We start from the raw sequence: 22,734 nt of genomic DNA, 5'->3' as shown, positions 1-22,734 counted from the left end.
AGTAGACCCCAGACCAGGGTGAAAACAGAGTGACACCATGGGGAAGAAAACAGTAGCTTCCACCTGATGCAAATCAACACATCAACAGATTTATGCTGGTCTATTTCAGATGTGTCTCTGGACTACAATGATCTATATTTGAAACTTGGTATTTTGTGTTCACATGTGCCAACATGGACAGTCTCCCTTTCTGCTAATGGCCTTTGTAACCAGGGGTGCCCACATTTTTTCCAGATGTTTACCCACATATTCACATGAAAGGTGGTCTGGTAATGGCCAGAATAGTATAAAATAGCTGTAGGATATTTTCATGGAGGAGATTTTCATTCATGCCTCACTCTGCTTTATTGTCTATGGTCCTGAAATACTTATTCGATAAAGCTGCACTGCCTGCTTAACAAATTGCATCTCTCAAACTTATTTATGAGGGATGACAGATGGGGCTACAGTGCAGGGGAACACTGATGGATGGTGGGAGCATATTACGACACCATCATGGGCATGAAAAATTATTCTTTGATTATTGAGAATGAAGAGGCCTCTCCTAGCATAGATAAACTGCTGCACTCCCCATTATCTGCTGCATCTCCATTGTCCTCAGTGCAAGAGGAAGGACTGACAAATCAGGGAAACATTATTGCTAATTTGCATTTATCCAGCTTATAAAAATGCATCTCCTAAAGCTCAGAGGTCATGGAAGAGTACTTATTTACAAGTCACTTGGCAGAAATATTTTCTTTTTTACAGCATATATTTCAGTGGTAAGCAGCATCAGAGACAGATTGAAACACTTCATCCCTTTGAACGTTTAAACCTCTTTTTAACAATTACATTAGTTCAAACAACAGCCAGGTCACTTCCATGGGCTTTGCTGTGCTGCTCGATCCACAGCCTTGCCCTTGCTCTGGATCTAGATTTCAGAGTGCATTAAGCAATCTATCTGCCCCCACCTCTGCATCCTCTTTGTGAAGCACATCACTGTTCTCTCACCTCTCTTCTATCTCCAATAGCACCTGAGCCTGGGTAGGAGTTGGAAAAGGGGGGCCACTCCACTTAGCATGAAAATATATCTTTCTATAGCACTGTGAACCAGAGACATCCAAAGACAGGGTCAACCCTGTCTTCCCTCTTCCCTCACTGAGGCACATAAAGCTTTCTGCACTGCACAGTGAGGGAGGTGCATTTGGAGAGGAGTTATCCTTCCTCTGCAAGAAATGAAAACCTCTACCTGGTAAAGGAGGGATCCAGGAGACCACATTGCACATCCTGACTGTTCCGCATGCCCAGCAGCTGAGTATCAGCCTTGGAGGCAGTGCTCACTCATCTGTGAAGCTCAGCAAGCTGACAAGAAGGTAGTTCCTCCATGGGTCAGTGACCTTAAATTTCAAAGGAGTGAGGCAGTGAGCTCAGGAGGAACAAGAACCTGTATGGGGGCAAAGAACCTGTTCCTACAGAGATATCAGCCATCAGTCAAGACACCTCTGCAGCACCACTGGGTGTCAATGTGACCCCTTTTCTGATGGGTGCCCCTCAGCCCTCCCAGCCACTGACTCAGGCAATACCACAGGTCAGTCTTTATAGGGTGAGCACAGGGAATGATGCCAGGGGTGTCACAGCATCCCCATGAGCATCTACTTGGCTGGATGCAAAGGCACATCCATGCCATGGAGGCAGCAGGACCTCTCACAGGGGGGCCCCACTCCAGCACTGTTTCTTTTATGTGATTTCACCTTCATTTGCCCACCAGAGCTGTGCAGGGAGAAGGCAATGACTTCTGAGGTGGAAAAGCTATTTGCAGGACATACCTGCAGAGAGCATCCTTCTGTGCTGCATCAAGCATGCCGAGGTCTGTCAAAGAGTGTCATTTCCTTCCTCTTTTAAAGGAAAGCACCTCAGAAATATCAGGCTAAAAGCTTTCCCCCTCTCTTCCTTGTCATTAATGGCAGTTTTGTTTAGCTACTAGCCCTAGCAAGACATCTTTTCATGTAGCTTAACATACACACTGCCTGAAAACATGTATAGAAAAGCTTATTTACTTGAATGAATGACTCAGGGACTGTGTGCAGGGGCAGTGTGCTCATTCACACTTTTGTTGTTTTGGTCCTGACTCCCAGTATCCTGAGCACTGGTGAGGAGCTCACAAGGGGATGTGAAGGGACTGCCAAAGCTGCAGCAAAGCAATGCTCCCTGCCTGGCACACAAAGCAGACCAATTTACTGGACAGGGTTTTGGCATCCCCGCCCTTGTCCTTGCTGTTTCCAGCAGGTTGGCCACATCTGAGCATGCCTCCTCTTCTCCTTTTGCTCATGTGGGTAGCAGCCTTTGGCTGAGTCCCATGTAAGAAATCAGCAACAAGGAGCAAAGACTTTTCCAGAATTAATTAATGGGAACAGGTAACTCTGCCAGCAAAGCATTATCTGGCAGTACCTGTCAGGCACCAGTGCCCAATCTGCTCACTGTCAATTCATTCCCTTGTTTCTTCATATGAGGTACTTCAGGTTTGCCTGTACCACACTTGGACAACAAAGCATTTGCTGTGCCTGGCCCAAGGGAACGCGTGGCCACAACAGGGTGCTGCTGCAGTGGTTCAGCACCTGCTCTGGCACCACATCGGCTTTTAGAGAAATTAGTTTCATTTTATTTACTTTCCAAGGCTCTTGATGGAGCTGCTGCCAGATGGTCTTTCAGGTACACCCTCAGCACTTGCAGCAGAAAGATGTTTCTGGCACTGGGGTGTTCCTCCCTGCTTCCATCAGCACCTCTGGCCCAGCTCCTCTGCCTAACCACAGCTCAGAGACCAGCTGCTCATCCACAGGCATTGAATGACACTGCACACTGGTGCTGGAGGGAGATTTTAACTGCATCAGCCCTGGTAAAGCAGATCTGCCCCTTTGGGCAAGTGCAACTCCTCCTGTCAAGGGGCTTTCCACACTCCTCTGCCTGACAAGCTCCCACAGCTGGGCACAGGCACCATGGCTGATCCTCCACCATGTCCCAGAGCCTGGCTTATAGTTCTCCCCAGACCATTCCTACTTCCACAAAGACCACAGTCACAGTACCACATTGCTCACAAGGGCAAAAGATTTCCTTCATCTTTAGCCCTGTCCAGTTTTTAATTTCTCATTTTTCTTGCTAGAAAGGACACACTGCATTTCCAGCCAGACAGTCCCTCTAGCCCTTTGCTGATCACATCCTTTCCTGGGGAGGATAAAGAAAGCTGTTTCTGCATTACCTCTAACAGTCTGGGTTTTTTTTTAACTCACTACCCATAATTTAGTATAAATTTATTTATTTTTTAAAAGCCCAGCTCCATAGTTAAGATCAGGAGCATATCTGGAGGTAGGTAGAATCATGAAAATTCCTTGTTAATCCGCCAATGACTTTGGCTGGGCTGACATTTTCCTGGCTATTTTTAGAGTATGACTCAGACACTGCGCTATGGAGCCGGCAGAAATCCCTGTGGGCTGATACCAGAGCCCTGTTCAAAGCTGTGCTGAAGCATCACACAAGAGGGAAAGGGAGTCAAAACAGGCAAAGGATTTTGTTTACCTGCCTTTGGGACTCTCTTTAGAAAAGCAAGTAAACATGGAAAATGAGGTATTATGGCAACATAAGGGATATTAGGAATGGAAAGGGAAATTGTCTTACCTGGCTCTGACAGGAATATTTCCATCACACCTTTTTGGGCTGGTGGATAAAAACACAGAGCCTTATGAACGCCTGCTCCTAGATGTGCAGCTGAAAACCCAGAAGACAAATTTTAAGGCTTTTTTTCCACAGCCAGTCCTATGAGTATTTAACTGAAGCCCGTTTCCCTGCCTGTGTGAATGTCCATGGCACAAGTCTCAGCTCCCACCTGGTCTCCTGACCAGTTGTTACTGTGAAGAGAAGACTCATAGTTCTACTTAACGACTATTTGGTAAGATCCAAGGGTACAGATGGATATTGGGGTTGGGGGAAGAAAATGGGGACACAGGAGGAAAAGCATCAGTCTTCTGTGGACTGCCTTGTTCTCATTAATAACTGTTATGCATCGCTTCACAGAGGGCTGATGTGGTAACTTTGGGGGCTTGTTTTTAAATCCCTGTGTCATCTCCAAGACCTGCCTGCTGAAGCAGCACATCACTGGAGAAGAAGCTATTCCTGTGAGCCAGGTTTCCCTTATGAAAGATGATGCAACCTGAGTCCTCATCAATCAGCTTTAATGCCAGTTAAAGTAGTCAAACCTTCCCTTGAAAAAATGCCCTGGTTCCTCCAGTCACTGGATTTTATTTTTATTTTTTTCTTTCTAATAGCAGAAAATATATTTGGCCTGAAGTGTAATGGAAACTTTGCTGCATCCTGAAAAGAAATCATCTAAATTGTTACCTATTACTTCAAACAGACAGCAAGGCATTTCAGTACCCAGCCTGGACATGGGTACCCTGGAAGCTCTGTAAGGGTGGTGAGCACACCCCCCAACTTCTGAAGAACCTGACCCTCTCTTCACCCTGAAAAAGGAAGAAATAAAAGCTATTTTAGCAGAATCCACCACAGTAAGCTGTTCTAGTACACACAGCAATGGTGCTTAGGGAAAGGTCAAGCTATCTCCTTACTATCACCTGTCCCCTAGCTCTCACACTGGTTCTGTGTGTCACCTGGGTTTGCTGGGCTAGTGATTACAGCCATGTATTAACTAGGGCTTGGAATTAAGAAAAATGCTCTCCACTACAGATCCGTAACACACCATAATTAACATTAGTCATTTACTTACTGTCATGATGCTACTGATCACTCCATACCTTCCCTGCTACCTTGTGCTATCCAAGTCTCAGCACCTTGTTCCCTGACTTGCTTTGGGATGCCAGGCTGTTTATTCCCCTAGCAGAAGCAGGGTTTTCCTTAATTTCTTTCCCTCTTACCTGGACATATTCTGATTTTATTTCATGAGTGAGCTCCCTACTGGTGCTGGGGTGGGAGGGAGCTGACTGAGCCTGTGGCAGGGGGAGGCTGTTTCCAGAGTCAGCAGCACTACATTGACTTCTGTCAGGCAAGGACCTGGCACTCAGCCTGCCCAGGGAAATGTTAACAGTGGCTCCAGAGTGAGACACAGAACACTCATAGCACATGTAACTGGGCACTGCAGTAATACACAGGAATGGCAGAAACCTCTGGACCCCACCAGCCAACAAGTGACAAGCAGAAAGCTTTGAGCCCTAAGGAGTTTTTGTCATGGTTTGTTTCCATCCTATAATTATTTTAGTTCTAGTTAGTTCAACTACAGACATTACTTGTGGCGCCGTCATCTTAAGCAGTAGCAAATCCCACAGATCAATAGGATATTGCATTATGTTATTTCCTTTCATTGCTTTTAGGTCTCACATCTTCCATGGCTTTATCTCAGGCAGAAGTAAATAACTAAATGACTGTTTTCTGCAATGGCATTTTACACATCCCTTAAGCTTTCTCTACAAAACAAACACCCATTTGCATATCCATCTTTAATGGGGGTAGAAAGTGCTTAGTATCCTACAGTATTTATGACTCTCTAGGTGCTTCTCATAGGAGATATTGGTTTTCTGAGGACTGACTAGAAGTGCTCAAAGCAGACACAGAACACCAGCTAACATGAACCCCAGTGTCATTTCCAGCTCCACCCCAGGAGCCAGCTCTCATGGCAGCCATGGCTCTTCTGCCCATGGCAGCTCCCCAAGATGAGTTGCAAAAAAATTCCCAATCAAAAAACTCCACTGTACTTCAAATTCATTCATATATATCCTAGAGAACCATCTTTTTCTGCACCTTTTTTGTGATAATCAAACACCTGGCCAGAGTTGCCTGAGCACAGCCAGCACAGAAAGTTGTTGCTGCAGAAAATAGCTCCTCTTGTGTGATCAGAATATGAACAGCTGAGAACTTGCACTAAAAGGAAAGAAAGAAAAATGCATGGCAAAATACAGCAAAGCAGCCAGGCTGCCTTTGACCAGCAATGTGCTGCCAGCTCATGGCCGGAGTACCTCAGAGGGACACTCTAGAGAGGACTCCTGCCCTTATCCTTCGTGGACTAATTAAAATGCTTTCAAGAGACTGCTCCCTGCAAAAAAAAAAAAAAAAAAAAACGGGACTGGAAAAGACACTGGAAGGCCTGTACAGTCCCTGAACCTCCCTGTTGGCTTGGTTTGGATGATGCTCATATTTATCTGGTTTCCCAGATGTGTGCATCAGCAGCAGGAGGCCTGACTGGTGGGGGCAATTTTCTCTTGTGCTGGGACAGCAGGAGGAAGATGAACCTTTCCACATTGTGGTCTCAGGACCTGCATGGAGGAGTTGGCACTTCCCTTCCAGGTTCAGTGGTTGCATCAGCAGCACCAACTCTGGGCCCAGTGGCACCACTCCTCTGCAGCACAGGGAACAAGCTGGGCAATTTCCTGGGATTGCTAGCACTGGCAACATAAAGCTACAGCCATTCAGGTACATTTTCCAAGCTCCTTTCCCAGTTTTCTTTTCACACCTGTTCCATGAACATGTGCACTCCAGAATCACTCTGGAGTTCCTTGCGTAAACAAAGCCAAACACTTGTTGAGATGAGCAGGCTGAGCCATTATTACCTGGGCTTCCTCTTCCTGTACTTTCCCCTATCCAAGCCACTGCTCCTGACATATAACTGAGCAGCAGCCTCTGTTCCCTCCCCAGTCTCCCTCCCAGTTCTCCTGTAACAATATCGTCTCACTGCCACATGCATGTCCTGCCCCTTCTTTCCTCCTCCTTGCTTCTGTTTTGCAAGCTGAACTACATCATATCAGGTATCATACTGCGCTGATTTGGCATGGCCTGGTTTTTAGCAGCGGGGAAGGGCCACAAAAGTGGCTTCTGTGAGAAGCTGCTGCAATTTTCCACCATGTCCAGCAGAGCCAATCTCTGATGGTTCTGAAGATGGACATGCTGCTGGCCCAATGAGAGAGTTTGGTAACACCTCTGTGAAGACATATTTAAGAAGCAAATCCAAACAGTGCATGTGTGGATACTAAAAATCTAGGAGCAGAAGAATTTTCCAGCTGCTGCAGCATCCTGTGAAGTTTTTCTTTCTCATGCAAGCTAGCTGAGAAACAGTTTGAGATTTTTGTAAACCAAGACTTTATCTCACAGGTGCAAACTTGTTTTCCAACTATTGTTTTTGGTACGCTAGAGAAAATATTGTGAGTGGGCGTTGTGGAGCCTCCACCTATCATTCTAGAGGGTGGTTGATCAAGGGACCAATTGTATCATGCTCTCTTGCGGACCAAGTTATATAATCCAGCTTGTAATTAAAATAAAATAATTCCATTTCTCCTTGGACCTCTGTCGTGATTCTTGCCGTTTCTTGGTACACCAGTGACATGTGTGGGCAGTTTTTTTCCCAGGGGTGGCAAGCTGCCGCTGCTGGGGGCATCCCAGCACTGCGGGCGAACACACGGCCACCGTGGCCATTGCGGTGTGGCCCACAGTGAGCTTTGCCTGCCCGGCCGCCCCTAGCCAGCCATGGTGCGGGCAGAAGGACAAGGGCAGCGGCTTCTCCTTCCTGGCGCCCTGCATGAAGGAAGGTGTTGAATGGTGCCAGCGCCACGGCGGCCACCACCACCCACGCAGTGATGGCGGGTCCACATGGCCGGCAGCAGAAACATGGCGAGCGATTCTCTCACGTGGGACCTAGACGAGGTCAACCTCTTGGCACTGTGAGATGCTGCAAGAATCTTTGAATTAGTGAAACTTGTTGATAATGATACCTACAAGCAGCAATTTTTCTTCTAGTTGGAGAAAAGAGGAGGAAGTGAGAATACGTGGAGAAAGACATGGTGGCACCAAGGTCAGTGGAAAGAAAGAGGGGGCAGAGGTGCTCTAATCATCGGAGTTGAAATTCTTCTGCAAGTCATGATGAAGACTATGAAGTCACAGTCTGTGAAGACTATGGTGAAATAGTCTGTCCCCCTGTAATCTATGAAGTCCACGGGGGATGCAGAAATCCACTTGCAGCCCATGGGAAAGGTGCCCACACCAGAGCAAGTGGAGGCAAGAAAAGATGCAATCCATTGGGGAACCTGAATAGAGAGAGAGGGCCCTGGCTTCCAGAGATAGAGAGAGAAAGCCCTTGCTTCCAAACTAGAGCAGCCTATCCTTAAAAGACTGCACCTCGTGGACTGGTGACCCATGTCGCAGCAGTTCTAGGAAAACTGTTTTGCCCGTGGGGGGGGACTCACAGCATAGCAGAAAGAAAAGACTCCTCTCCCTGAGCGACCTGAAAAAGATCTTGGGTAATGAACTGACCAATACTCACTCCCCCTCCCCGTCCATGCCCTGTCTCCCTGCGTTGTTGGTGGGAAAGAGGGAGGGGCTGGGAAGGCTTATTTTACTTCTCATTATCCTCCTCTTACTCTGTTAATAATAAATTTACTTTATACCTTTAAATTTGAGCCTGTTTTGCCCTTAGAATGTTTTCTCCCAATCCTTATCTCAACTCATGAGCACTTCAGTTTTTTTCCCCTCCTCTGCTTGGCTATAGCAGAGGAAAGTGAGTGAGTGAACGGTTTTCATGGGTGCCTGGTGTTTTAACCAGTGTCAAACCATGACACACACACACATATATATATATATCAGGTTTTTCCAAATATCCTGCTCCATTGTAGCTATTTTAAAGGCACAATTCTTTAAAGTGTATCTTGTTTGCAGCTGTTTTCATGTGATGATTTGCCACATGACAAGCCAAAGTCAGGTAAACAGAAGGAATTACAGCAGTAACGGAGAAAAGGCAGGGAAGGAGAGGAAATACTCCCGAGCATCAAAGGTTCTGCAGAAGTGAGCAATAAAGGAAATATAAACATTATCCAAGGAACAGATGACCTGATTGCAACCTCTCTGAGTGGGAGTCAGGAATAATGCCTGTGGGGTTGAAACAGCAAACTGGGACTGACCAAGAGACTGGAGGCTGAAAACGCATAGAAAGTATTAGAAATTTAGAGGACACCATCTACTGTTATGTTGTCCCGGGGTGATGTGATGAGGCTGCTTGTCCCTTAGCCGTCCTCTCAGTGCCCAAGGCCGCTGTATCTTTAAGACGGACCCGGGGAACGGGACCGGAGCCGCAGGACCGGGTTCGGGTCGGTTCAGCGGCTCGGTCCAGCGGCTCTGGCTGCAGCGGCGCTCCGCCGTGCTCTGCAGGGAGGGCACCGGGGCCAGGGCACTGCTTCTTGGTGGTTTTTCGTTCCCGCTAGCTTGGGAAAAGGTTTTTTTTTTTCTTTCCTTCCCCTGGCCTCCCTACCTTCCTTCCCTTCTCTCTGGTCCGGGGAGCTGCGGGGTGGCCCCGGCTGGTCCGAACCCCGAGGAAGGCCAGGCCATTGAGCGAGGGAACACACAGGTCTGCCAGCTTCGCCTGCTGCGAGGAGGAGGACCGGCGCTGCAGAATCGACAGGGTTTTTTTCACATCTGCCCTTCTCCAGGCTGCTGTGTGAACTCTCATTCTCCTTCCCGGGGACTGGGGGCACCAGTTGCCAGCCCGCGTATTTTTCTTCTCCAGGCATTTGTTGTATTTTTGAGTTTTTCTGTTCTGCTGTGGGTGGGTGTCTAAGTGTGTGGGTAGAGGATAAGTTTCTGGGGTTAACATCTAATTGTTTTACTCAATCCTTTCCGGTTCCTTGCAGGGACTGCTCCCCACCCCCTCCTTTTCCCTTTTTTCCCCCGTTTTGTTCTGTGTTAATAAACCGTTCCTTTTTTTCACTTTCACCTGCTGTTATCAATTTGTCTCATTGGCAGAGGAAAGGGGGAGGCCCCTTCCCTTTGGAGGAGGTGCTCATTCCAGAGCGTTTCCTCGTAAAATTTTGTCTCCAAAACTGAGACATATGTCTTACAAATGTGGGAAACAAAGGCACCCAGCAGATCTGCAGGCAGCTCACAGATCTGGCTCCTGCCCCTCATCCTTCACCGATCTTGAAATAACCTGTCCTGGGGGCCTCTCTCCTGCTGAAATGCTGCCCCAGCCTGAGCTGCTGGTCTTCTCCTTTGGCCACCAGTATCCCTCCAGCAAGAAAGTCCCAAACAGTACCTCCCCCACAGCCCTGCTCAGCTTGTGCTCTCACATCTCATACCTGTGGCCCAGGACAATCAATTCCCAGTTCCAATGGTTTTCATAAAAAGAGCCAAAAAAACTCCTTCAAACACCTCTTCCTTAACACACCCACCCACCGAGCTCACCACTGAACCCTCCCTTCAGCCAGTTTACCCCCTGAAATCTTAATAAAAAAGGAAATATTTTAACACGTTGATTTCAAAAGGTTTTTCTTCCTTCCTTCTTTCTTTTTTTTTTTTTAAGAGGTCAGCAGTATCACCTCCTTCTGAACAGTAAAAATGGAAGCATGGACTCTGTTTGAGCTTTAAACACTAATAGAAGCTTTCAGTCATGTCCTGCAGCTCAATACCAGCAGCTTCTGTACCCCCTGTTCAGTGTCAGAGCAATAGCCCTTTAAAAGGGATTAACAAATTTAGTGAGAAAGGAGCAACAGGGGTGACAACATTTACAGTAAAGTATTAAAAGTAAAAATTTAAAAAAAATAAAGGAAAAGCATTTGACTCTCTGGCTATCAGCAAGCACTACAAACAAAAAGGCAGAAGCAATCCCTGTTTCCATCCAATTTAGAGGATAAACAAGACAGATAATATTTCCTAACACCAGCAAGAATAGCCATATTTGGGAGAGTTTCTGGCATTACAACCAAGGGCAAACCAAAAGGAGCTGACAATTCTTCTGCTAGAAAGTCAAAATCATATTTATGCTTTGCATGCAGCTTGTATTTAATATGTCACTTGTGTGAAGTCAGACTTCACATCCCTGAGAGGGTCAAATGCATTTCTGAATTTCTCTGATTAATATCTCTAAGGCCTGAGGAGTGAGATTCAGTACTGTTGATTTGCCTTGCTCCTTTGCTGGTGAGGTTTCGTCTCAAGGCACATGATCTCACTGCTGCACACGATTATAATCTTTAACAGAGGAGAGAGAAATTCTCATTGTCAGAGTGAAGCTGCTTCGCCACTGATGGAGTTTGGTGGCCAACAAAACGCATGCACAGCACTCAGGGAATAATCATCACCCACCAGCCATCCCTGTTTCCATGCCCTTGGTTGGTACACTGGACACTGTCAGCAATTTGCCCAAACAAAGCCCATACTAAGCAGGACCCCAACTCAGAGTAATTCTCCTCCTCACCCTGACAAGGATAACAAGCCAGACTCCAGAGAATCGCCCACAGAGCTGGACAGAGACTGTAATACCCCATCCCAAGATATTTTGGGTAAAAGAAATATGGCCTTTTGTTAAATAATAGGGAATGCAAAACAAACCCCAGGTGTTGGGGTCTCCTCCCCTGCCATGGAGCCCTGGGAGAGGGGCCCTGGGGGGGGAGACACGGGGTTTCCCTGCCCCTGGTCACCTTTGTTTCCCATTGGTTGGTTTGGGTTCCCTGGTGTGGCCAAGGACCCTCGGGTCCCGTGACTGCGGAGTTCCTGAGCTGAGCCCCGGCCATGCAGCTGGAGAAATAAAGATCTCTGAAACATCTACCACGAATCTGTCCATATATATTTCCTTTCCACGGGACTCCTGGTTTGAAATATGCTTGTTGCAGTAATCCCCGCTGCAACACCCAGGAAAGTGAAGGATCCTGGGTAGCAATGCACAGGTGTACTCAGGGAGCATTTTAGACCATGAGCTGCTGGCATGGTTTAGGCCCAGCTGTCAATTAAGTATCACACAACTGCTTGCTCACTCCCCCTCATTCCCAGTGGGTGGGGGAGCAGAATCAGGAAAAAAAAAAGAAAAAAAAGTGTAACACCCCCTTCCCCCAAACCTTTGTGGGTTGAGATAAGAACAGTTTAATAACCAAAACTAATTAAAATAACAATGACAATATATAAAAAAAACTTAAGAAAAACAGCTGATGCATGATACAATTGCTCACGACCCACTGACCAATACTTATCTGATCCCGAAAGAGCGATCGGCCTGTTTCTGCGTAACTCCTCACACTTTATATCCTGGGATGATGTTCTATAGTAGGGGACATCATTTTGACCAGTTTGGCTCTGCTATCCTGGCCATACTCCCTCCAAGCTTTCTGTGCACCTCCTCGCTGGCAGAGCATGGGGCACTGCAAAGTCCTTTATTTAGGGTAAGCACTGCTGTAGAAGAGCCAACACATCAGTGTGTAATCAATGTTATTCTCATACTAAACCCACAACACAGCATTGACCAGGTACTTAGAAGAAAATTGACTCTATCCCACCTGAAACAAGGACAGCTGGGCAGACTACTCCAGCAAGGGACAACCAGCTTCAGGGAAAAAATACATTTTCCTACAGTTGAAGCACAGGCAAATCCTTAACACCCTGAAGAACAATGCCCCAGCATTGCTCTGAGTCTCTTTCTTCTGTCAAAAAGAAGGTGAACAAAGCCTAGGCATGGCAAGCAAAAGGTAAACAAGCAAGCAGTACTCCCCTTTTGCAGGCTCAGTGGGTCTGTGCCACCAGCTCCCAGAGCTACTGCAGATGGCCTTCCAGCTTGCAGAGCATCTCCCTCCCACACACCTGGCTCAGCAGGAAGGGCCCCAGCTGGACCTTGCCAACAGGCATCTGGGGAATTTGGGCAGTTGCTTGTATTTAAGACTTAGCTAAGTATAAGCAAAGAGAGAAGTGGTTTGGTTTTTTTTCCCTTGGCACTAATGATCCTTTTTAAAGCAGTTTCACAGCTGAAAGTCTGTCGGGGTCAATTTGCCGTAGGAAAAATCCCCTGCTCTATTGTCCTTTAGGACGATTAATTTTAAGCCACCACCCTCATCAAAGCAGCACTGTAGCCAACACACCTCTGTGCAATTCTCCTCACCCGCTCTTTGGTATTTTCTGACTCTCACATTCAAGCCAGGCTGAAAACAAAACTCATCTCAGCCTCCCCGGGTGCGAACAACATACCCTGCTCCCAGGTGCTGGGAGGAGGGAGCTGGTGCCAAGCACCTCTCTGCTGGTGAATGAGTGCACCCCCGGGCTGGGGGGATGAAGTAATTCACACCCTGAAGCTGTATCGCCAGCCTGTGTTGTACCTCGGGGATATGAAACAGCCTGGAGAGGTGGGGGTGATGGCTGAGCTGATGAATGGCGCTGAATTAGCTCTGGTGGAATTGTGTCTAGTAAAGGTTCATGTACAGATGGAGGCCTCTCATGGTTGGGCTGAAATAGGACATGAGATCCAGTATGCTACAATGGCCATCATGATCTAATTTGGGATTTTACTGGCCTCAAAATTTCACTCCCATCTGAGTGCAATTCCCAATGCAGGGTAACTCTGGCAATTCATGTCTGGGCCTGCCTGCACAGTCTGATCCATAGCCCAAGCCATGCAGAAATAACCTGCTTTTAAACGGTTTCAGGGCATGCACAAAGAGAAGTTTAACCAATTTATTTAAAAAACATCTTTCAGTCAAAATGTAGCTGAAATGTGCCATTTCCTTCCCCTATGGGATCGAGCTGTGGTGGGGGCTGCAGTGTTGGTCTCCAGTCCCACTTTTGTCCCTGTCCTGCTGCTCACCTCCTGCTGAAGCCACTGTCACCAGGTATCCTGGCTGGGTTTTGCTTCGTTTTACCCGGTTATAACCTGGGGTAGCAGTTCTGCTCTGCTCTACCAAATCTGCTGGCTCCTGGGCAAGACACACAGCTTTCCTGGGCTTCCTTTCAAACACACCCTGGGCGACCCAGGGAATCTCATGAAGCGGCTGACAAGGGCTAATTGCAGCCTTTTAATTAAGTGACCTGCAGCCCTCGATCCCTATCCCGCAGGTGCGGTGCTGCTCCAGAATATGTAGCAACTCACTCCCCAAACCTGGAGGGGATGGTTTGGTGGCTTCCTGTGCTTCCTCACCCCTGCTAAGATGCTCAGAGGAGGCTTTTCCCCACCCATAGGATGGACAAGGAGGGAATTCCCCGGGCTGTGCGCAAGGGGGAACGTTCCAGGGAGAGCAGAGAACCCTCCCACAGCGGGACTTTTCACTTGTTTAACACGGTAAATAGTCACTGAATTGGCTCAATATATAAAGCCGGGCCTAGATGGGTGCCAGATACACCGTGGCGCGGGTAGCCCCGCCCGAGGCTGGGCGATGGATTCGCGAGGCAGGAGAGCCTCCTGCTGGAGAGACACGGCGCGGGATGCAGGATGCGGGATGTAGCATGCAGGCAGCTGCCTCTGCCCTCTGTCCCCACGGAGCGACAAACACCCTTTACCGCTGATTTTTGGAACCACTTTCTTAAGTCCTTGAGGCTGCGCCCCTGCCTCCCATCTCCTCCAACCGTTATTCCTTTGCCTCCAGGAACTGAGGCTTGGCACCCCATGGCACCTCTGGAGGAGCTCCGGGATGCCCAGGTAGGGGGGCACTGCTGGTGCTTGGGGCTGGGGCATGCAAGTAACATCCAAAACCCATGGGAGTGTTACTGTGTTACTGCCACGGGGCTTGTCTCCATCCTCCTTTCCTGACATTGGGCTCTGCCTGGGGACTCCATGCCATGCAGTTAAGCAAAGGGCAGTGAGGTCTGGAGAAAGGCAGCGAGGACATAGAATCATAGAGCTATGGAATTGTTAAGGCTAGAAAAGACCTCTAAGATCATTAAGTCCAACCATTAACCCAGTGCTGCCAAGCCCACTGCTAAACCAAGTTCCTGAGTGCCACATCTACATCTTTTTGAACCCTTCCAGGGATGATAATTCCACCACTTCCCTGGGCAGCCTATTCCAATTCCTGACCACCCCTTCAGCAAAGAAATGTCTCCTAACATCCAATCTAAACCTCCCCTGCTGCAACTTGAGGCCATTTCCTCTGTCCTGTCACTTGTTGCTTGGGAGAAAAGACTGAATCCCACCTGGCTACACCCTCCTTTCAGGGAGTTGTAGAGTAATAAGGTCTTCCCTGGGCCTCCTTTTCTCCAGTATAAAACCCCCCAGCTCCCTCAGCTGCTCCTCATAGGACTTGTGCTCCGGACCCTTCCCCAGCTTTGTTGCCCTTCTCTGGTCATGCTCCAGCACATTTATGTCTTTCCTATAGTGAGGAGCCCAAGACTGAACACATGCTAAGGCATGGAACAGCATCTCACAAAATAAGACTCAGTGAGCTCAGGCCCTGCAGCCAGGCAGCACTGACACCTGTTTTAGCAGTTGAACTTGATGATCTCAGAGGTGTTCTACGACTCCATAATATAGTAGACCTTTTTAAAACGAGGTGTGGCGTGAAGGGAGTCGACTTGTCCTGGTGTTGCTCCTTTGTAGGTGTCGGCTCCCAGCCCTGGTTGAGTCAGACTAAGTGGGCTGCTGGTTGGAGCCAGCACGGCTGCCCCAAGCAGGGACAGAGGAACAACTTCATCTGAGCTCTGGGCTCTCACAGATGAGTGCTGGGGCTCTGCCAACACATCTAAGGCATTACCGCTCCCAGATGGCTGCTCTGTCCCTCTGCCAGGAGGGACATGCTTCCTAGCTGGAGCAGGAGGAGGGACATCTGCCTAGGCTTCAGCCACCAGGAGTTGCTGCTGGCCTCCCTGTGCAAGCTTGCCTTTGCTCTCAGGTGAGAGGGTGGACCGTAAAGCCAAGCTGCAGATGCAGATGCCCAGGAGGATGTCCAGAGGAGCAATGCAGCCTGCAACAGGGAGTGGCCCAGGTACCTGAGGGTGGTGACACTTTGCCCACTTCCATTGCTGCCAGGATTTGCCAGCAACTTGTTTGCACAGAGATCAAAGCTGAGGAATGAGCATTTTGCAAAATTATAGCCTCACCTATTAAGCACTGATTTCTTACAGCTGAATTCTGATAAATGCACTAGCTCATTCTTTTGGGCCATGAAGTGCTCAGGGATACCCCAAACCTTGATCTCCCCATGTTAGAGAATTCCCCTCTCAGTGTTTTTTTCCAGAGCAGCTTCCCGAGACCCAGCACAAGTGAATGCACCTCCTTTTTGGACACCCTAAAGGTGCATTTTCTTTCTTAGCATGGTTTGGATATCATGGGACCCAGAGTTGCGCATACTGCTGCGCAGTGCAAACCTGGATAAATTCCCTCTGAATCCCACATCCTCTCCATTGACTGTGATGCGTCTGAGTGTCACCTCCTTGAATAGGAGGAGCGAGTACAATTTGCCTTATTCCTTCTGGAAAAAAAGCCACAAAACAACAGAGCACAGAGCAGCACAGATTTAATTCCATATTTTGACCAGAAATTAATTCCATATAGAGCAGAGAGTGATGTAGCACGAGCCCCAAGTATGTGCTTGCATCCTGCAATGAATTGCCTGACGCTCTTCGTTATTTATAGTCCTGGCGGCGTTGCCGGCAGCTCCGCGTGGCGCTACTTCTGCTGCGCTACTCCCTCGTCGCCCCTGCCTCCCGCCAGCTGTGTTGTGTGCAGCTCACACGGCAACTGCGCACAGCTGCCTGCCAAGGAAAACCGGCCCCGCTCCCCCCGAGACAGCTAGGAAATGCAGGCAAGGAACAAAGCAGCTGGCAGTCAGGGAGATGCGTGGGGAAGAGCGAGACCGGATTTCTTGTCTAGCAAGACATAAATCCTCTTTCCAAAGACAACCTAGGGTTTGTTTTGGTGTGGAGGGCTTCTGCTCTTGGAGCAGGGCTGGTGGGATGGGAGCCTCAGGCTGTGCTGCTGACTGGAGTTGGGAGGAGAAAAGTAATTCCCGGCGTTGCTGATAAAGCCACGCTAAATCGCACGCGGTTTTCCTGCTCTGAGCCAGCTGCTGCCCCTCTGTCGTGGACAGAGCAAAAACGAACGGGATGGGGGTGGGTGCATAGGAGCAAGGAGGCAGCAGGGTCTGGGGAGCTGAGCGTGAACTGGCCCACAGCTGCTGCCTTCCTGGTTCCTGGGTGGAATCCAGCTTAGGGCTCCAGCCTCTCTGGCATGTTGTCACCTCGAACGAGGCGCTGTGGCTGGAAAAGAGAGGTGTGTGTGCTGGCAGCACCAGACAGAAAGCAAAAAAGGTGGGCCAGGATGGGGGCAGGCTGGGACCCGTGGCAGGGCTGTAGCTTGAGCCAGGAGTTGGCTCCTTCAGGGATTTCTCTCTGCCTTCTTTTGCATCTACTGGAAAACTTTTCTGTAAGTCTCTTAAATTACATTTAGGCAGGATTTTTACTGTACCTCAAACCTATTGCAAGCAGCATACCTATGCTGGATGACAAAACAACCCCGGGCTCTCCCCCTCGCCCTGCTCCCAGGGATACACAGTGATGTCTGATAAGACAAGGGAAGAGCAGCTGGATGCACGGCAGTCATGTTTTAAAGCTGTTTTAACACATCATGCCTAGTGTCTGGACTGAGGCTGCAGCTCTCCCTTGAGGCAGCAGAAGCATTTACCTCTCACACAGCTGCTGCTTTCTGATTAGAAGCAACTGAAGGGCAGAGGGGGCCAGAGCAGTAATGAGCTGGAGAGGTGTCACGAAGGCCAGGCTGTCACTTGGGCCCCTTCCCACTGTACCTTCTGCCTCCTATGAATGCCAAAGTTTGCAGTGGCTGAGTTCAGGAAGAAACTACTCACAAGTTTCACACATCAGGAAATTCCAGGTTTACACAGGCTGTTAGAAAATACATACAACACAATAATCAGATTTGTTTTATTAAAAAACTCGCAATAAAATTCCTTTGAATTCACCATCTTAACTTTGAGAGTTGCAATATTTTACTAGTACATAAAACACAGTCTCACATATTTACATTATAATCCTCTATATAACAAAAATAGCCATGTTGTACTACTGAATAATGCTTCCAAGTATTAGCCTCAACATTTCAGTATTTCCCCCAGCTGAGTCACTGTCTATGCTCTTTAGCATTTACAGTATCTAACAAAGCAAAAAGGACACAAAATAATAAAAAGTATGTGTCTCATGATTTCAGGCAAATCCCTTTAAGATGGTAGTTCTCCGACTCCCACATTTTTCAAGAGAGATAAAGTGCATTGCAGACGAAGATGTATACATTATAAAATGTCAGCAAAGAGTTAAAAGTTTATTCGCAAGACTGTACAGGAAGGAAAAAAAGGCAAAAAAATCTTCACAAACTGTTACTGCACAGTTTTGGCAGCACGTCACAGGTAGTGGGGAAAGGGAGGGAATGAAAAAGCCAACTACCAGAAAAAGGATGGCCCATGCAAATGCCACTGTGTGACTTTGCCATGGCCTTTTGGTAGGTGTTTCCTAAACCAAAGCTGCAGCATAGCCAGAGCCACAGTGCAGGAGTATAACAACCCTGCATCCCCCCAGCTTGCTGAAGCTGGTGGCTCTGCCAGGCAGGGACAGAGGGCTGAAGCCTCCCAGTAAATCTGCTCCTGCTGTCCAGAGCAGGACTGATTACCTTGGAGAATTTCACTGGGACAGACCATCGTCTCTGAACTGGAAATTATTTTGTTAAGCTCTGCACTGATCCATGTGGTATTTATTTCATTTGGGATTTTAATTTTCTTTATAACACTGGCATTTGCTGGTATGGCTCTGCTGCATGTGAGAAGAGACACGGCTGGAAAAAGCTTTGTAGCCATCACTGAAAACCAGGATACTGCTGCTCTGTTCAGGAACTGCATACAAGTGGGATGCCACTTTTTTTTTTTGGTCTGCTTATAAACTACTCTAAATAGAAATAATTCTCTTCTGGAAATGGATGGAATGCATATTTTGACAAGTACAAAATTGTTTTAAATGTTCACTAAATACAAGGAACATCTTGGTATAAAAATAACAGACCCACCCACTGTCCCCTCTTTACATATCTAATTATAAAATGGTACAGTCATTTCAGGTTCCTAACATAAAACGAGAATTGAGGATGGTATTACATACATATACAAAACATTTAGGTATTTGACATCTGAAATAACTGTATACATTCAGAGCAAACAAGCATCTTGATCTGGCTATTGTGATTAGTGCTACACAGGACTGAAGAATCAAGAAATAAAGAAGAAAGAGAAAACACTATTTCTCCTTTTTTTTTCCTCTCATTTCTTTTTCCATTCACTACAGAAGGAAGTAACTTCCACCAATTCACAATTAAAATACTCGAGAGAGACAAGATTATATTCAGATGGAAAAATCATGTTGGCTTTTCATTCAAAATCCACATCTTTCATTTCTTTATTTCTCCCTTTGAGATACAGCTCCTGCTTAGAAGGGTGTTTCCTTGAAAAAGAAATGGGCAGATAAAGGGGCCAAGTGGGTGTCCAGCCCAGCAGGGTAAGCAGCACAGCAGAGGGACAGCCCTCACCCTTGCCTTCACTCTCCGTCCCAACCCGCAGCTGCCATCTGCTTCACAAACAAACCCTCCCTGAACAGTCCATCTGGCATTCCTCATTCTCTGAAACTATCAATTAGTTCAGGTAACAGCTTGGTAAAATCAAAGAAGTGCTTATTTTGGATCAATTACCCCTATTTAAGAAGCCTGTGAAAGCAACACCTCCAGCCTTGTTTTCCCTCAGCCCTGTAATATACCACATTGCGTTTCCCACTCGTGCTAACCAAGCCAATTCACTGCCGTCATGCTGCCTGCCCCAGATACACATTTTGCATCTACAAAACAAATGAGTCCATATGGGCTCAATGTTCATCAACAAAGTTCCAATCCCAGGGTCAGCACTGGCCATGAAGAAGCTTGGCTGTCCCGAACCTGCTGAAAGCCCATGGCCTGCTTTTCACCAAGCCCTGGAATTGAAGGCCAGCTCCTTTCCCTTCTCTGACCTGCTCCAAGAGGTAGTGGCAGCATAAAAAACAGGGGAGGAATCAACACTGTGCAAGTTTGATCCCATGATCTCCTTCCCCTGCAACAAAGGCTCACACTTGGGCAAACACTTGTGAGATGGGCCGGGAAGGAACAAGCTGGATTTCTCTGCCATTTTAGTTCTGTGAAATGGATGCGCCCCAACGTCAATGCCCTTCTTGCAATGACCTCCTTGGGATTTGATCCAGGGGTCATTAGTGAGATCCAAGGGATCACTTATCATATGCAATTTCGATAATTTATTTTTCCAAACTGCCTCTATAAAGCCTTTTTCTTTAGTGCCACAATCTCCCTCAAATAAAAGGCCTAAAACCGACAAGTGCTTCTGATTTCACTACAGTAGTTTCCATACTCACATCAACACACTTTTATATGCATACCTGTCAATTTAATTCTATAGAGTACTTAAAGAATGAACTGCAGTGCTATGATAGTCCTGATCCTGGTTTTGAGGCTCTAAAGCAGTCAGAAAATAAAAAACCCCAAACCCTCAGTAAGTGCCAGATCTGTATCCCCACCAGAACAGGTGAGCTGTGGGGAGGGAATTTAGACCTGGTGCCTCGCACATCTGCATGCACACATCAGGTTGGTTGTGAGTGCAAAATTCTGCGTGCATAACCTTCTATGCATCCTACCTATTGAACAGACCTTTGGGAAGGCAGCTTAGTGAAACCCAAGAAAATCCAAGTATACTCTGAGCGCAGTTTCTGTCTGACCAAGTTTTATCCTGCAACCCAGCCGGAGTGATGATGAGCCTCGCTAAGGCAAATGCTTCTCCCACCTACTACTTGCTCATGGAAAAAAGAGACAAGCGCTTCAGATGACAAGACAGGAATTGCTGGGAGAGGCACAGGATCAGCTTAATAACAAGAGTGCCTTTTCCTGGGAGCCACACAATCCCCTGGCCACTAGCCCCGTGCAGGAGGTGCCCCCCCCGCCCAGTCATGGTGCCAGCCTGCAGAATTGTATCCATGAGCACTTGCTTGTCAGAGGGCTCTAGAGGATTTTGTTCTTTCCTGGCTGCAAGCTAAAGGCTGCTCTCCCTTCTCAACAGCCAGTACTGTGTCCCCAGCAGCTGAACCCCACGTACTTAATGCCCAAGCTTAGCAGGCAGCAGTACCAAGGTGTGCATGGACATGCAGATCTGCAGAATTAAGGCTTTCATACATGTTACAAACACACATCAGGGGGTCTTAATGTTCATAAAGCACCTCAAATTCTCAAGGCAGTTCACAGGTTATATATGCAAAGAATACTGTCAGTCAGGTCAAGCTTTAGGAAAACATTTCCTTTTGACACAGGGGCTTAATTATGCTCATAGAAGACCTTGAAAATAACGTGATTTTGGTACAAGTCCAAAATTAGTCATAAGTGTTTTTTTGAAGAAGGACGGAATAAAACATTTACTTAAGTGCTTTCCTAAGTTCAGGCTTCAGTGATGTGTAACCTGGCTTTGCCCTCATCATCACTTAACAGTGCTCAGAGCTGCAGAACACCTGAGGACAGGGATGGAACAACATCTTCCCTGAGTGAACCTGCAAGTAGAACTGGGAAAACAGAAGCAGAAAGACTCCTGACCCAGATTTGCTAGGATGCCTCTTCTAAAAGGCATAGCACTAATTGGTGGTATGTCAAACCACTCACCCAGACTGACACTCTGCCAGTGGCCACCTGTGGACCCTAAGGGACCAGATCTAATATGGGATATTTAGGAAAAGTGTGTGCACAGTGCGAGACCTCAAAAAGTTCTTCATTAACTCTCAAATATGTGCAGGGTCTCAATTACCAAATCTGTGATGCCTTTTTGAGAACAGCTCCCTTTAATGATTTTGCTGGGCAAAGGACCCAGCTCATTATCAGCTGGGAGTTTCCCCTCCTGCCTTGCTTTTCCAGACTTTGCTTGTTCTGCTGTGCCATGGGTGGCTCTGCTATGGTAACAGCTAATTGGTCAATCTATCCATTGAGATCAACTTAATTCCGTTCATGACATAAAACACTTTGTGACAGCTCCTCAGAAACCCAAGCAGTTTGGCCAGGAGTTCTCTGCCTGTGTGCCGAGCTCCAGTGGGCATATGTGAAAGGATCACTGACAACTCAGACATTGTGTTCATGATGTTCCTGTGATATGTAGCACCCAGGCTCCAGTGCTGGAGAAGAAATTATACCAGTGTGTGGACTTTCTATAAGGAGCCCTGACTGTATATAACCAGCTTCACTTCTTCCCCTGCAGTCGTCTGAAATGAATTTCATTCCTGGGTCAAAATTGGTGTAATCACCACTTAAATCTGCATTATTTACAGAGCTTAAGTGGAGCTGATGCAGTACCTTGTGCAAACTCTCTTGTGTAGGAGTCAATTTTAACATTAATGTGTCAGGCATTTCCCATAGCAGCAAGGAATAGAGAAGACATAAAAGAATAAGGAAAACAAGATTACAGAACCACAAATATTGTCAAAACTGGCCTAGTGTAACCTCTGGAATAGCCCGTAACTTTCTTTTTTAACCAAGACTTCCAGCTGCCTCTATCTCATTAATTCAAAAAAGATTTTCATTCCAATGGCTTCTAAAGATGTAACAGCACATTTATGGGTCATTTTCATAGAATAACAGAATGGCTTGGGTTGGAAGGGACCTTAAAGATCATCTAGTTCCAAATCCTCTGCCATGGGCAGGGACAGCTTTCCCTAGACCAGGCTGCTCAGAGCTCCTTCCAACCTGGCCTTGAACACTTCCCGGGACGGGGCATCCACAGCTTCTCTGGGCAACCTGTGGCAGTGCCTCACCACCCTCACAGTAATAATTTATTTCTAATATCTAATCGAAATCTGCCCTCTTTCAGTTTAAAACCTTTACCTCAAGGCTACCCTGCAATTTAGGGACTAAGAACATAAAACAAAATTAAACTAAATGTTTAATTAGTTCTAAATGGACAAAAGAGC

Source organism: Corvus moneduloides, chromosome 5 (assembly GCF_009650955.1).
Source record: "Corvus moneduloides isolate bCorMon1 chromosome 5, bCorMon1.pri, whole genome shotgun sequence".
Lineage (NCBI taxonomy): Eukaryota > Metazoa > Chordata > Aves > Passeriformes > Corvidae > Corvus > Corvus moneduloides.
Note: the sequence above shows the minus strand (reverse complement) of the source record.